The sequence below is a fragment of the Anomalospiza imberbis genome, chromosome Z, assembly GCF_031753505.1.
Source record: "Anomalospiza imberbis isolate Cuckoo-Finch-1a 21T00152 chromosome Z, ASM3175350v1, whole genome shotgun sequence".
Lineage (NCBI taxonomy): Eukaryota > Metazoa > Chordata > Aves > Passeriformes > Viduidae > Anomalospiza > Anomalospiza imberbis.
This window is the reverse complement of record NC_089721.1, coordinates 52,902,673-52,913,623: the sequence shown is the minus strand read 5'-3', so window position 1 is coordinate 52,913,623 and position 10,951 is coordinate 52,902,673. Positions and strand designations below refer to the sequence as shown.

At 36.8% G+C, this 10,951-nt stretch overlaps 1 long non-coding RNA gene across 1 annotated transcript; it reads left to right on the top strand.

The window, feature by feature from the left end:
- Positions 1-3,633: 3,633 nt before the first annotated feature.
- Positions 3,634-7,251, top strand: LOC137464888 (uncharacterized). Its single transcript, XR_010994471.1, has 2 exons — positions 3,634-4,100; positions 6,255-7,251. It is a non-coding gene; the product is annotated as an uncharacterized lncRNA (long non-coding RNA).
- The last annotated feature ends 3,700 nt before the right edge of the window (positions 7,252-10,951 follow it).

Sequence of the window (10,951 nt, the reverse complement as noted above, 5' to 3'; positions counted from 1 at the left end):
TTGTCTGAGGATGCCTCAAGCCTATATATCATTTTGAGGTTTGCAGGGGACAAATGTAAGTCTCTGGGCACAGACATATTGCCACAGCCTGGTCATCTAGTCTGCTGCTTTTGCAAAGCTATGGCAGGACTATATAAAAGAAAAAAAATTGTATCAATCTACTAATATCTTCCTTAATTCTTTGGAAATTTACTACTGTTTATTCAGAGTTAGTTTGGTACCCTTGTTAGAGCAAGGTCTCATATTTAATACAAGGCAGAAAGCAGAATATGTTTTTTCCTTACTTAAATATTTTACTACTAACATCTGTGACTATGATATAATTCCTGCTGTGTCTTTTAAAAAGTCTGTCTCACAAATCATATCTTCACTTTAGCTCAGTAAATTGCAGCCACTTTCTACTACAATTGAAATAATTGTATAACTAAAATCAAATGTTCACTTATTTCTTCAAAGCTGCTTTTCATAGAGAAGATTTAAGTTCAGAGTCAGACTGATGAAGAATAAAGAGGATGTTCTTTGCAGTGGTAACCAGGTAATTGTTCTTTACTAGTTTTCCTCAAATAGAAATAGAAGTCATTCACAGATTAAAATGAAAAATGTGTGTCTGGTTTCCCAGTTATGCAGGAATGTTCATGATCAATGTAAAATTAGTTACGAAATATGGGAAGTACACAATTTTTCAAGGAAATTTTCAGAAGAAAAGGAATTCACAACATGTATCTTCTGCTTTCTAAAAGGCATATGAAATGCCTCAGAATACTATTTTCTTTCTGTTTCAGACAGAAATTGTGATGCAAAATCTTGATCTATTTTATGTTTTAAATTCTTATGGGTATTTTGAAAATTTTTGCCACTTTCTACAAATTTTTTTTTCTATTTCTTTTTCCTAGAAATCAATATTTACCTTTATTTTTTACATTTATAGGTTTTTTCAAAGTAAAATAGGTCTTGCTTATTTGTCATTCAGGATGATATTCCCCTAAAAGTTGGTTAATGCAAAGATTCAAAAATAAAGATCGTTTGACTTATTACCCAATCCTGAAAAATAATGATTGTACAGGAAAAAAGGAAAATAAGACTACAGTTTTCAGAATGTAAAAACTGTGAGTGATTAATTTGTGCAGAGGCCTGCCAGTATTTCAATGGGAAGGCAATGAGGGCTGTGTGTGAGAAGTGAACCTGCATCTTTTTTTGGGGGTTCAGACTACTAAGTATGCAACTCAACAAAACAATCTGTGTACACAAAATTTGGTTTTATATACAATTTTTTTAATAGAAAACCATAATCTCTTACTAAAAAAAAAAAGCAGTGACTTTGGAAGACTGATGGGAAAATGTTAATTTCTAATGTTTAATATAGTTGAAAAAAAATTGTCAGAAGCAATGATTAATGTGTTCAGAATTTTCTCTGCAGGACATATTCTGCTTTAAATGAAAGAAGTCAGACTTGTCGAGAACCTGTCTCTATGGATTGCACACAAAGAAGGTTTCCTCCCTGCTGCTACATGAAATTACTGTAAATTGCCCTTCAGTTGATGGTGGCTTCAAGCTATTACAAAACATTTAGAAAGTATGATCCACTCATTCAGTGGCATTATTACACACTGTTTGAATAGGTGTCTAGAAAGCAAAGATAAAATAAAGAGGTGAGATGGGCAGAAATTATCACAGAATCACAGAATATGCTGAGTTGGAAGAGACCTGCAAGGATCATCAAGCCCAGCTCCTGGCCCTGCACGGGACCATTCCCAAGAATCTCATCACGTGCCTGAAAGTATTGTCCAAATGCCTCTTGAGCTCTGTCAGGCTGGTGCTGTGACCACTTCCCTGGGGAGCCTGTTCCAGCCACCTGCTGGGTGAAGAACTCTTTTCCTAATATCCAGTCTAAACTTCTCCTGACTCAGCGTCCATCCATTCCATCATGTCCTGTCACTGTCACCACAGAGAACAGACATGTACCTACTCCTCCTGCTTCCCTCACGAGGAAGTTGCAACTGCATGGAGGTCCCCCCCAGTCTCCTTTTCTCCAGGCTGAGCAGACCAAGTGACCTCAGCCACTCCTCACACGGCCTCACCCCAAGGCCCTTCACCATCCTTGTGGCCAGATGGAGGAGGTGGAAAGGGGTGTGAGACAAAGCCCTGTATGTGAGGCTGAGGGGGAGCTGCTGTCCCATCATCAAGAGAGACCCCAACGGTGTCACTGACAGGGAGCTGAAGATTTCACTTTGAAGTCAGGGAACCAGAATGACCTAGTGTTTCCTGCTTCCCACTAGCAGCCCTAGTGAACACTGTCAGGTAGGACACAGTGATAGTCTTGGTCATACTCCCTGCTCTGAAGAAATCAGTCCTACAAAATTCCCTGGATTGAACTACACCACTGAGCTTTCACCACCTCACAATTGCTTGTATGAGCCTCTAGATGTTGCATGTGATGATGCAAAGGAGCAGGAGAAGAACAAAGGAAAATTTAAGAAGAAAGAATAAAAGAATGGAAGGTTAAGGTACATTTCAAGAGGGCAATTTTGGTGATGAAGCTGGAAGTACTTCAAAGTTGAAGCAGTCCAAGGAACTACATGTCCTCAAGGAATCCAACTTTAAAAAAAAATGAGACGGAATTTAAAATTAAAGAGAAACCCAAAAATGAAATGCACACAGAAGACCAACATAGGGAAGACAAACATCAAGAGAAAGAGTTAAAAGATGTAACTGCAGTAGACATTGTAAAACAGTGAGAAAAAAAGCAAGCAAGGAGCAACAAGTCATGCCATTGTCAAGTAAAGACAGGAAATAAATTCTGTTTTAATCAGGATCCTTGCTTATGCATAAAAACAACTGAACTGTGAAAATTACTTTAATTTGAGTCAAACTGCACAAATTATTGCTGACTTTGTGAAGAAACCTCTCTTCTAGGCCTGGAGAGTTTCATATTTGTGTCTTCTACACATCAGGCTCAGGGGAGTTTAGAGAGGTCAGAGGAGTTTTCCAGTGACTTTCAGATTATTTCAAGACTGATTTTCTCTAGGTGATTTAAAATAATTTAGTAGCAGTTTTATTTCCAACCAAATTAATTATTTACATTGTGATACTTGCCTTGCTGTGAGTTTGTAGGAGGGATTTTAAGTTACACTGAAAGCACCTGAATTTTTTAAAACCCTTTTGATCCATAATTTTTTCCCTCCAGACTTTGACTATGACCAATTTTCTGATGGATCAGCTTTCTTAATTTTCAAAACATGGTTTCAATCACTGTTTCATTGTAAACTTCTGTTGGTTGGTGTTGTTTGTTAAATATATTAATCAACACTAAAGTGTGTAAATTACCTGAAAGTCACCATCCAGCACAAAACAAAATTGTCTACTCTGTGCATGCTTTCAACCTTAAGCCAAGGCTATGTGGGAGAAAAGAGGAAAATAGAGATTGTACATCAGGCACTCTTTGTGGAAAGGCAGATTGACATCTAATTGTTTGTGTGGGCTTTTCTTGGTACAGCAACATACTGGCCTTTAATTAACCACTTTTGCACATGCTATGTACAGCTTAGTTTTCATAATTGCACATAATTGTAACTTTTTGTGTTTGATTTGAAGTAAGACAAAAATTAATTTGTTTCCCTTTCTAGATTATTTACCCTCTGATTCACTTTTCAGTGAGGAAGGTTTCAGAAAAAATTAGCAAAAAATTTCAGCTTTATATAGTGAAGGTACTTTAAAAGTGCATGAACTTGGCACCAATAATTACATTTGATGATCAAGGTCAATACCTGATTTCATTTAATGAGAATTAGTAATCAAATTTTATCATAACACCCATCAGGCTTGTAACATTTACAGCCTTCCAAGCAGAAGACAAGCCCCAGGAGACCATATGTTAAAGGGACTCTCATGGGCTGAGAAATCTCAACCTGCCTCTCCACTTGCACACATTTCACAACTGCAGAGACCTCCAGATAGCAGGATTTTATGAGAGGAAACAACAACCCATTTTAAGGAAGTGGAGCAGTGAAAACAAACAGATGTTTCTGAAGACCATCTCTGCAGTTTCCAGCCATGCCCAACATGCTCCAGAGGACGCAAATGGCAGCAAATTAATTATGCAGGTAGCTGATAAGGGTTCCACATTTTTATAACTAGATATAAACTTGTGTATGATTATTCTATGATCACCAAATGCAAATGAAAACAGTTGCTGTAATAAGCTGTGGTCTGAAACTAGACAATTGTTTGTTTAGGTACTAAAAATGATAGACATTCATAAGTAACATTTCTACAGACACTGATTTTTATAGTTTGAGTAGCATCCAAAATTAAAAAATATGAAAGACTGAGAATTGTATTGAGCTGAAAATTGTATTCAGCTCAAGAAGTACACATAGCTATGACACACCTGGAATAAGTACATAGCCTTTTAAAATATTATAATTTTCTGTGAATCTGCCATATGTCCTATTTCTTCCATATTTTCCTCCTTAATTATCACACAAGTAGGAATGTCTTCTGACATCCTGGGATTTGGGCATATGTGGGGAGGTGAAAGCTGACATTAAAGAACAAAACCAGAATATCCTGTGCCAAAAATTGCAGTTCCAAGTAAAGGTAGCATATGGCATACATGAATTATTCTAACTGAAGCCCCTGCTTGTTTCTACAGCTGTAGGATGCCCTGCATGACACCTTGGAGGGTAAAGCCTAAATGATTACCTGGTTTTGGCAACAAGCAGGAGGCCTTTCCAAGTCTAGATAACAAGAACATTTAAACAAGTTAATTAAATCCCTTTTGGTTTTTTATAGAAAGAAAAGTAGGCAGCACCTTAGCACTGTAAAGTCAGAAAGTGAATAAAAAAAAGCATAAACACTATAAGACTGTCATGAGAAATCTGGGGAAATCCAATGCTGATTTTATTGTACTGCAGAGAAGAAAACTAGAAGCACAGTCTGGGAAATTACATTGCCTAGGCAATCATAGACTTAAGCGATTTGTTTTCATAAGTCTAATTATGAGGATCTCTAGGCCTATTGTTATATTCTTGGTAGTTGAGTGACATCAGAATAAAATATGTACCACTCAGAAGAACACTTAAATATGTTTAACTTTAAACACATGAACCCTTTAATTGTAATCAGTAAAATTACTGATTGCTTACTGTCAGGCAGATGTTCAAGACCCATGTTGAATCAGTTTTCTCATTGCTGTTCAATAGATTGTACAGACCAGCATTTTTAAAAGAAAATTCCACAAAGGTCAACTGCAGGGTTGAGTTGTAAAACAATGGAAGTTATGGTTGCCAGTGAAATGGCTTTTCTTAACACTTAAAACCAGAATGCCCTGGGACTGTTAGTGCTCGCAAATAATTCCTAGGTGTCTCAGTGTAACACTTGACAGTTTTTTCAGATGACAGGAAACTCAGCTTAGTAATTGATTATTGGGAAAGGAATACATACATATTCAGAGTTTTGGATTAACCTTAGTTATGGTGCTTGACCAATCTACAAAGAAAATTGAGGTAGCCAAATGAAAACCTAGAATCACAAAATTACAGGATCATTTAGGTTGGAAGATATACAGTATCACTGAGTCCAACTGTACACCTGACTATGCCAAGTCCGCCACTAAATCATGTCCCTAAGCACAGGTCTTTTAAATACCACTTCCTGGGTATGAACTTTTAATCAGTTAAAAGTGTAAAATAAGAAGACCTCTAAAACTGAGGAATGTGCTTCAAAATAAAGAGGGACAATGTGTCAAGAAACACTGTCAAAATATCTTTCTCTTCAGTACTAATCCTGAAAAGATCCAATGAGCCCAGGAAGCTAAGACAACTGAGCTGAATCAACATTACTTTGAATCTAACAATCATAACCCAGTAAAGTCTTCACCCTGAGTACACTTCACAGTCTTCTATGTCAATACACCATATAGCAAGATTTCAGCATTCCTTTGGTTTATCTGTCACATGTTTAGCATTGTGTGACAGCCAGCAGGTAACTGAGAGCAATGACAGCCATCAAGTAACAATTTTATTATGTATAGCCTCAGAATGTGAAATACTAATTTTTCATGATTTCTGTACAGACTAACTCAAGACAGAAATGAGGCAGAAGCATTAAGAACATTACTTCATAATACAAACAACATAAAACAAAATAATATCCTTACTTGGTACTCCTATGCTAATGTACTGTTTCAAAAATATTCCCTGCTCTTTCATGTGCCTATCAAACAAATATCTGTATGGTTATTTCCTGTTCCACAGTAGCTGGTGTGTAGAGAATCTACCTGACAACAACACTTCCTCTCAGCTGGAGACAAAGCAATGAGGAAAAAACTTCAGGAAGTGCTTCCACTCACTATGTAAGGATTTTCTGTCTGCTAGCAAAAAGCAAAACAGAGAGAAGGAACAGATGGCACCAAAGGAGCAAAAGTGAGAATGAATCCACAGGTTTTCTAAGTTTTTGCACTCTCACTGTTCCACTGGAAGCAGAGAGTACTACTAACTGCAAGCTGCTACTGTTGCTGCATAAATCCAGCTCACACTGGTAAAATATCTACCATGGTGTATATGGTAGAAAAATCAAGCCACTTAGAAAGATACCCTCTTAGGTTTAAATGAGGAGGTCTCTACGATTGTACAATATTTAATTTCTTCAAAGAAAAGCCATGAAGATGTAGGTGCAAGTCTGAGTATGAGAAAAATACTGTTATAAAAAAATCTAGGCAATCAAGAAAATTACTTCTGAAATCTCCAGATTCTTAATGTCCCAAATGAAAATGTGGGTTTCTCTTAACAACATGGTCTATATATGTCTATACTGTACTCAAAGGTGTTTCTATTTCCAATATCTGAGTGGTAGTAAGTAATGCGACACCTTAACATATAAATTATGTTAAGTAATTGCTGGATTGTTGTGTGATATACGGAAATCAAGTCAAAGACTAAGAAGTGATATAATAAAGAAGTAGATATGTGTTATCTCTATATCAAAATATTTAGCAGCTACAGAGATGAAGTGGAAAGAAAGTGAATGAATAAGCAGCTGTTACCAAATGATCAGTGTTCAAACCTGATTGCTTTTCAACTAGTTTGTGATAGTACAAGTTTTATTGTACAAAACTTCTTTTTACCCATAATACCAAGTCTGAGTCTGATAGCACTGTGAGTGATGGTCTAGAACCTGTCTTGGGGAACCTCCAAGACTCAAGAAAATTTATCACCTCAAAGTTGCTTCTTGGTCCTGATAGGAAATACTTAATTTCCAAGAAAAAGCACTTTCACCACTTAACGTAATAAAGAACCAAGCTGTTTGTCTCATGGAAGGCACCAGACAGTAACAGCCCAGCCATTTAAAGTTTGTGTGGAAATTGTTTTAGAAAAACATTAAAAGTTATATTTAACAAAAAAATACAGAAATGAAAGAACTGGAAAGCTATGATTACTTCTGCTCTTTTACAATGTACTTATATTTACTCTTATTTCCGTTACTTCATTCCTTTAAGAATTCTCTGGCTTCCACTTGTTATATGTGTTTGTTTAGGAATAGGTCCACTAGAAGCAAGTGTGGGTGAAGAACCTTCCAATTCCACCTGTATTCAGGCTGGCCATATTGAAGACAGCTCTTGTGCAGAGGCTTTGTAGCTACACCAGTGACCTAACTGGTATTTGCTGACACACTGTGACCGTGACAAACACTCTCCCTCAGAAAGCCAGCAGAGCTACCCAGACCCAGACAGGGTTGGGCATGCCCATCCGGCACAGGAATGGCAGCAGTTTAAATATTCTCTCACTCACGTCCACAGGTGGGTCCTCTGCCTTTCTTCCAGAGGCAGCTCTGAAAAACTCTGATACTGTCAGGACGAATGTTTCTGCATGCCTCTGATACAGGTCTGTAGGGTTTTGCTTTGGATAGCCCTATAGCTTTGGTAAACCTGCCTTCTAATGAAAGAAAACAGTGTGGGTTAGAGCCATGGATAGATTTTTTTTGCCATAAGCCACTCCAATATGTAAGGGAGAAAACTCTATAGTTAGACAGCCTATTGAATCTATATTTTGCTATTTCGTCCATAGATAATATATCTTTTAAAAGAGGGAGAACAGGACCAAAGTAAAAAAAAAGAGTTTAACATGACACTTTTCAGGTACTTACCTGACCTCAGTGCTATTTCAGGATGAAATTAATTTTATAAGTCCTGATGAACATTTGATTTCAAGACCGATACAAAAAAAATTGCCTGATCTCATCCAAAGGCTATTTATCTTCTAATCATCTCCCTACTTTGCCTCTAGTCCCTAGTATGTCAAAAATTTTCTTGTGCTTGGAAGAATGCCTGTGCCAATCAAGATGATTGGCCTGCAGACTGTTTTTCCACTGCTCCTTGGGGAAGGAATTCGATCCCACTCTCTGGCTATAGACATCTGGTTGTTACCTCTGCTGACCTCAGCTGTTGTCATGATCTGCCTAATAAAATCAGAACAATCTTTATGTGGGAAAGCTTTGCAGTTAGACAGAGATTAAACACACTCTCATCAATGTCTCCAAATTAAATTTTCACATCATAACTCTTTAGCTCCAGACTGTTCCCTGTAAATGTACTGGGCCAAATTAAATTTCTGAATGCACTGCTCAAAATTGGGGTTTTAGTATCATAAATATTAATTCTTTTATTCCTCAGGCCAAGTCTAAGACACCACAGCTAAAAGTATAAAGTATGTTTCAGCTCATTAATTGTCTATAACAGAAAATTCTTTAAAAATGCAAGTGAAAAGGTACAGTGAAGCACTTAGTAAATCATTTTTGTACAAAATGTCCTCTTCATAACACAAGGGAATGGGGTGCACAACATGTAAATATGTATTTCTGAAGTGAAACGTTGTCAAGAAACCATGCTTAGAGAAGTCACATGGCAAAGAGTAAGCAGTTCTGTAATCAAAGCACATGCTTGTTGCAGCCTGTAGTGATGGGAAACTCATGACAAAAACCCAGCCAGAAACCCAGCCACAGCTCTGTGGGCCACGTTTAAGACTAAATCATAATGTAAGAAATACTGGAACTGGCAGCACAATGCAGTAGAAATTGTCCAATGTAAAAAAAAAAAAAAAAAAAAAAAAAAAAAAAGTTTAGGGAAAAGAGCAGCATATTTCAAATTAAAATTGTATGCCACATTTGTGAAAAAAAAATAATTTCTTAGGGGAAAAAAGGAGCTGAAATGAAACATATGAGTCTCTAGTATAGAATATAAAGATGGTTCTGAATCTTGGGAGAAAGAGTACAATTTGAAGGGCTAGAATAATAGCCTCATGTTAACTAATATGGGATTAGTACATACTGCTGGAATGAACCCTCTAGTTACAGCAACTATGTAACAATTTCCTTTAATAAAAATTTGTACTGACCTTTGTGGTTAATCCCTGTCTCTTTAGCCAATTACTCCTCCTCCCTCTTCACTGTCCCACCAAACTTTAAACAAGTAGAAAGACAGTAAAGGGAGGGAAATTAAGAATGAAATATCTGGAATGTGTCCCTATAAACACCTGTATGGCAACTTCTGTCACTTTTCATTCATAGTTCATGGATTGAAATCAAAAGTCCTGAAAATCAAAAGGACTGATGGAAGATTTTCAGGTTCATTTTCTCCTACGAAAACAAATCTATTAACAAAGATTGACAAGCATTTTAGTTTGCCTTCTTATGCACCAAGGACTGTTAAATACGTTTATGAAGCGCCTCAGATGTCACAAACTTCTGAATTCCCTTTCAGGATATACCAGGATTACTAATATCTGGGAAAAGTGAGCTAATAGCTGTAGCTGTAGAATAGCCTGTGCTCATCTCCTATCCAAAAACTCTCTTTCAAGGAAGGAAAAAAAATAAGAAAAAGAACAAGCTTTGGGCTCATATTTCCCTTCTTCTTGGAATTTCAAGCAGGTTCTCTGCTCCACTGCAGAAAGTGATGGAGTGCCTGTGTGACAAGGCCAGGGGGGAGCTGGCTTGGTCCTAGTGACACCACTGGTCTCCATGACTGCAGTAGGCACACTATGCCTTTTATGAATTGACAGCAGCTGTCAGGAGGACAAATAAGCCCAAGTTTGTTCTGGCTCCACAGTTTTTCTCTACATGTAAAAGTTCCCATTTTTACTAACACCCCCCTCTAAAGATAGAAATATTGTCTTTACAGATTTTGAGAACAAGTTATTCTCTGGGGTCACTCTTAAATAGTATTGAATATGGAATAGAATATTAGAATATACAGGCTGGTTTTGGTGGGGGTTTAAGACCCAGTTTCCTACAAATATAAAATACTGAAACTAATGAGAATGAACATTTGTGAATTTCAATGCATACTCCTCTGAAAAATGCTTGCAAGCAGGCCCATTAACTCACAATTAAACCTCTTATGGCAAGAGCACAAGGTCTAACAATATTAAATTCAATATGTAAAAATACAGGGAAGTGAGCACAGTAATAAAAGAAGCACAGTTTTTTTCCTTTTGGCATAAAGGAATCTCTATCTGTATTGCCCTAAGGAAACATTTATTTCTTTAACATCAGCATGTGCTCTTTTATTTTATTTGGTTGTATTTTTGGCATATCTAATCTGCCTTCTGAATTTCATTAGTAGTACTTTTGTCTGAGAACTTACATATCTTTATTACTTCACTTACCCTTTTCAAACTCAAAATGGGCCTTCTTTAACACACCTTTTTCTGTAAGTGTTCATATTCTTAAAAAATATTTAGTTGTAAGACCTTCACATCAACAGGTTATAATTTTTTAGGAAGTGCTGCCATAGAGGAGCAGCATTAATTATCCTAATTTCTACAATGTCTTGCCTTCACTTATTGCTCTTTAAGTCACTGTTTAGGTATTATCTGAAGCAAAACAGCTCCATATCAGACTATATACAAAAACTGCATACTGTATCAAAAAGGAACTAAAGAGAAAGTGGGGAAAACAG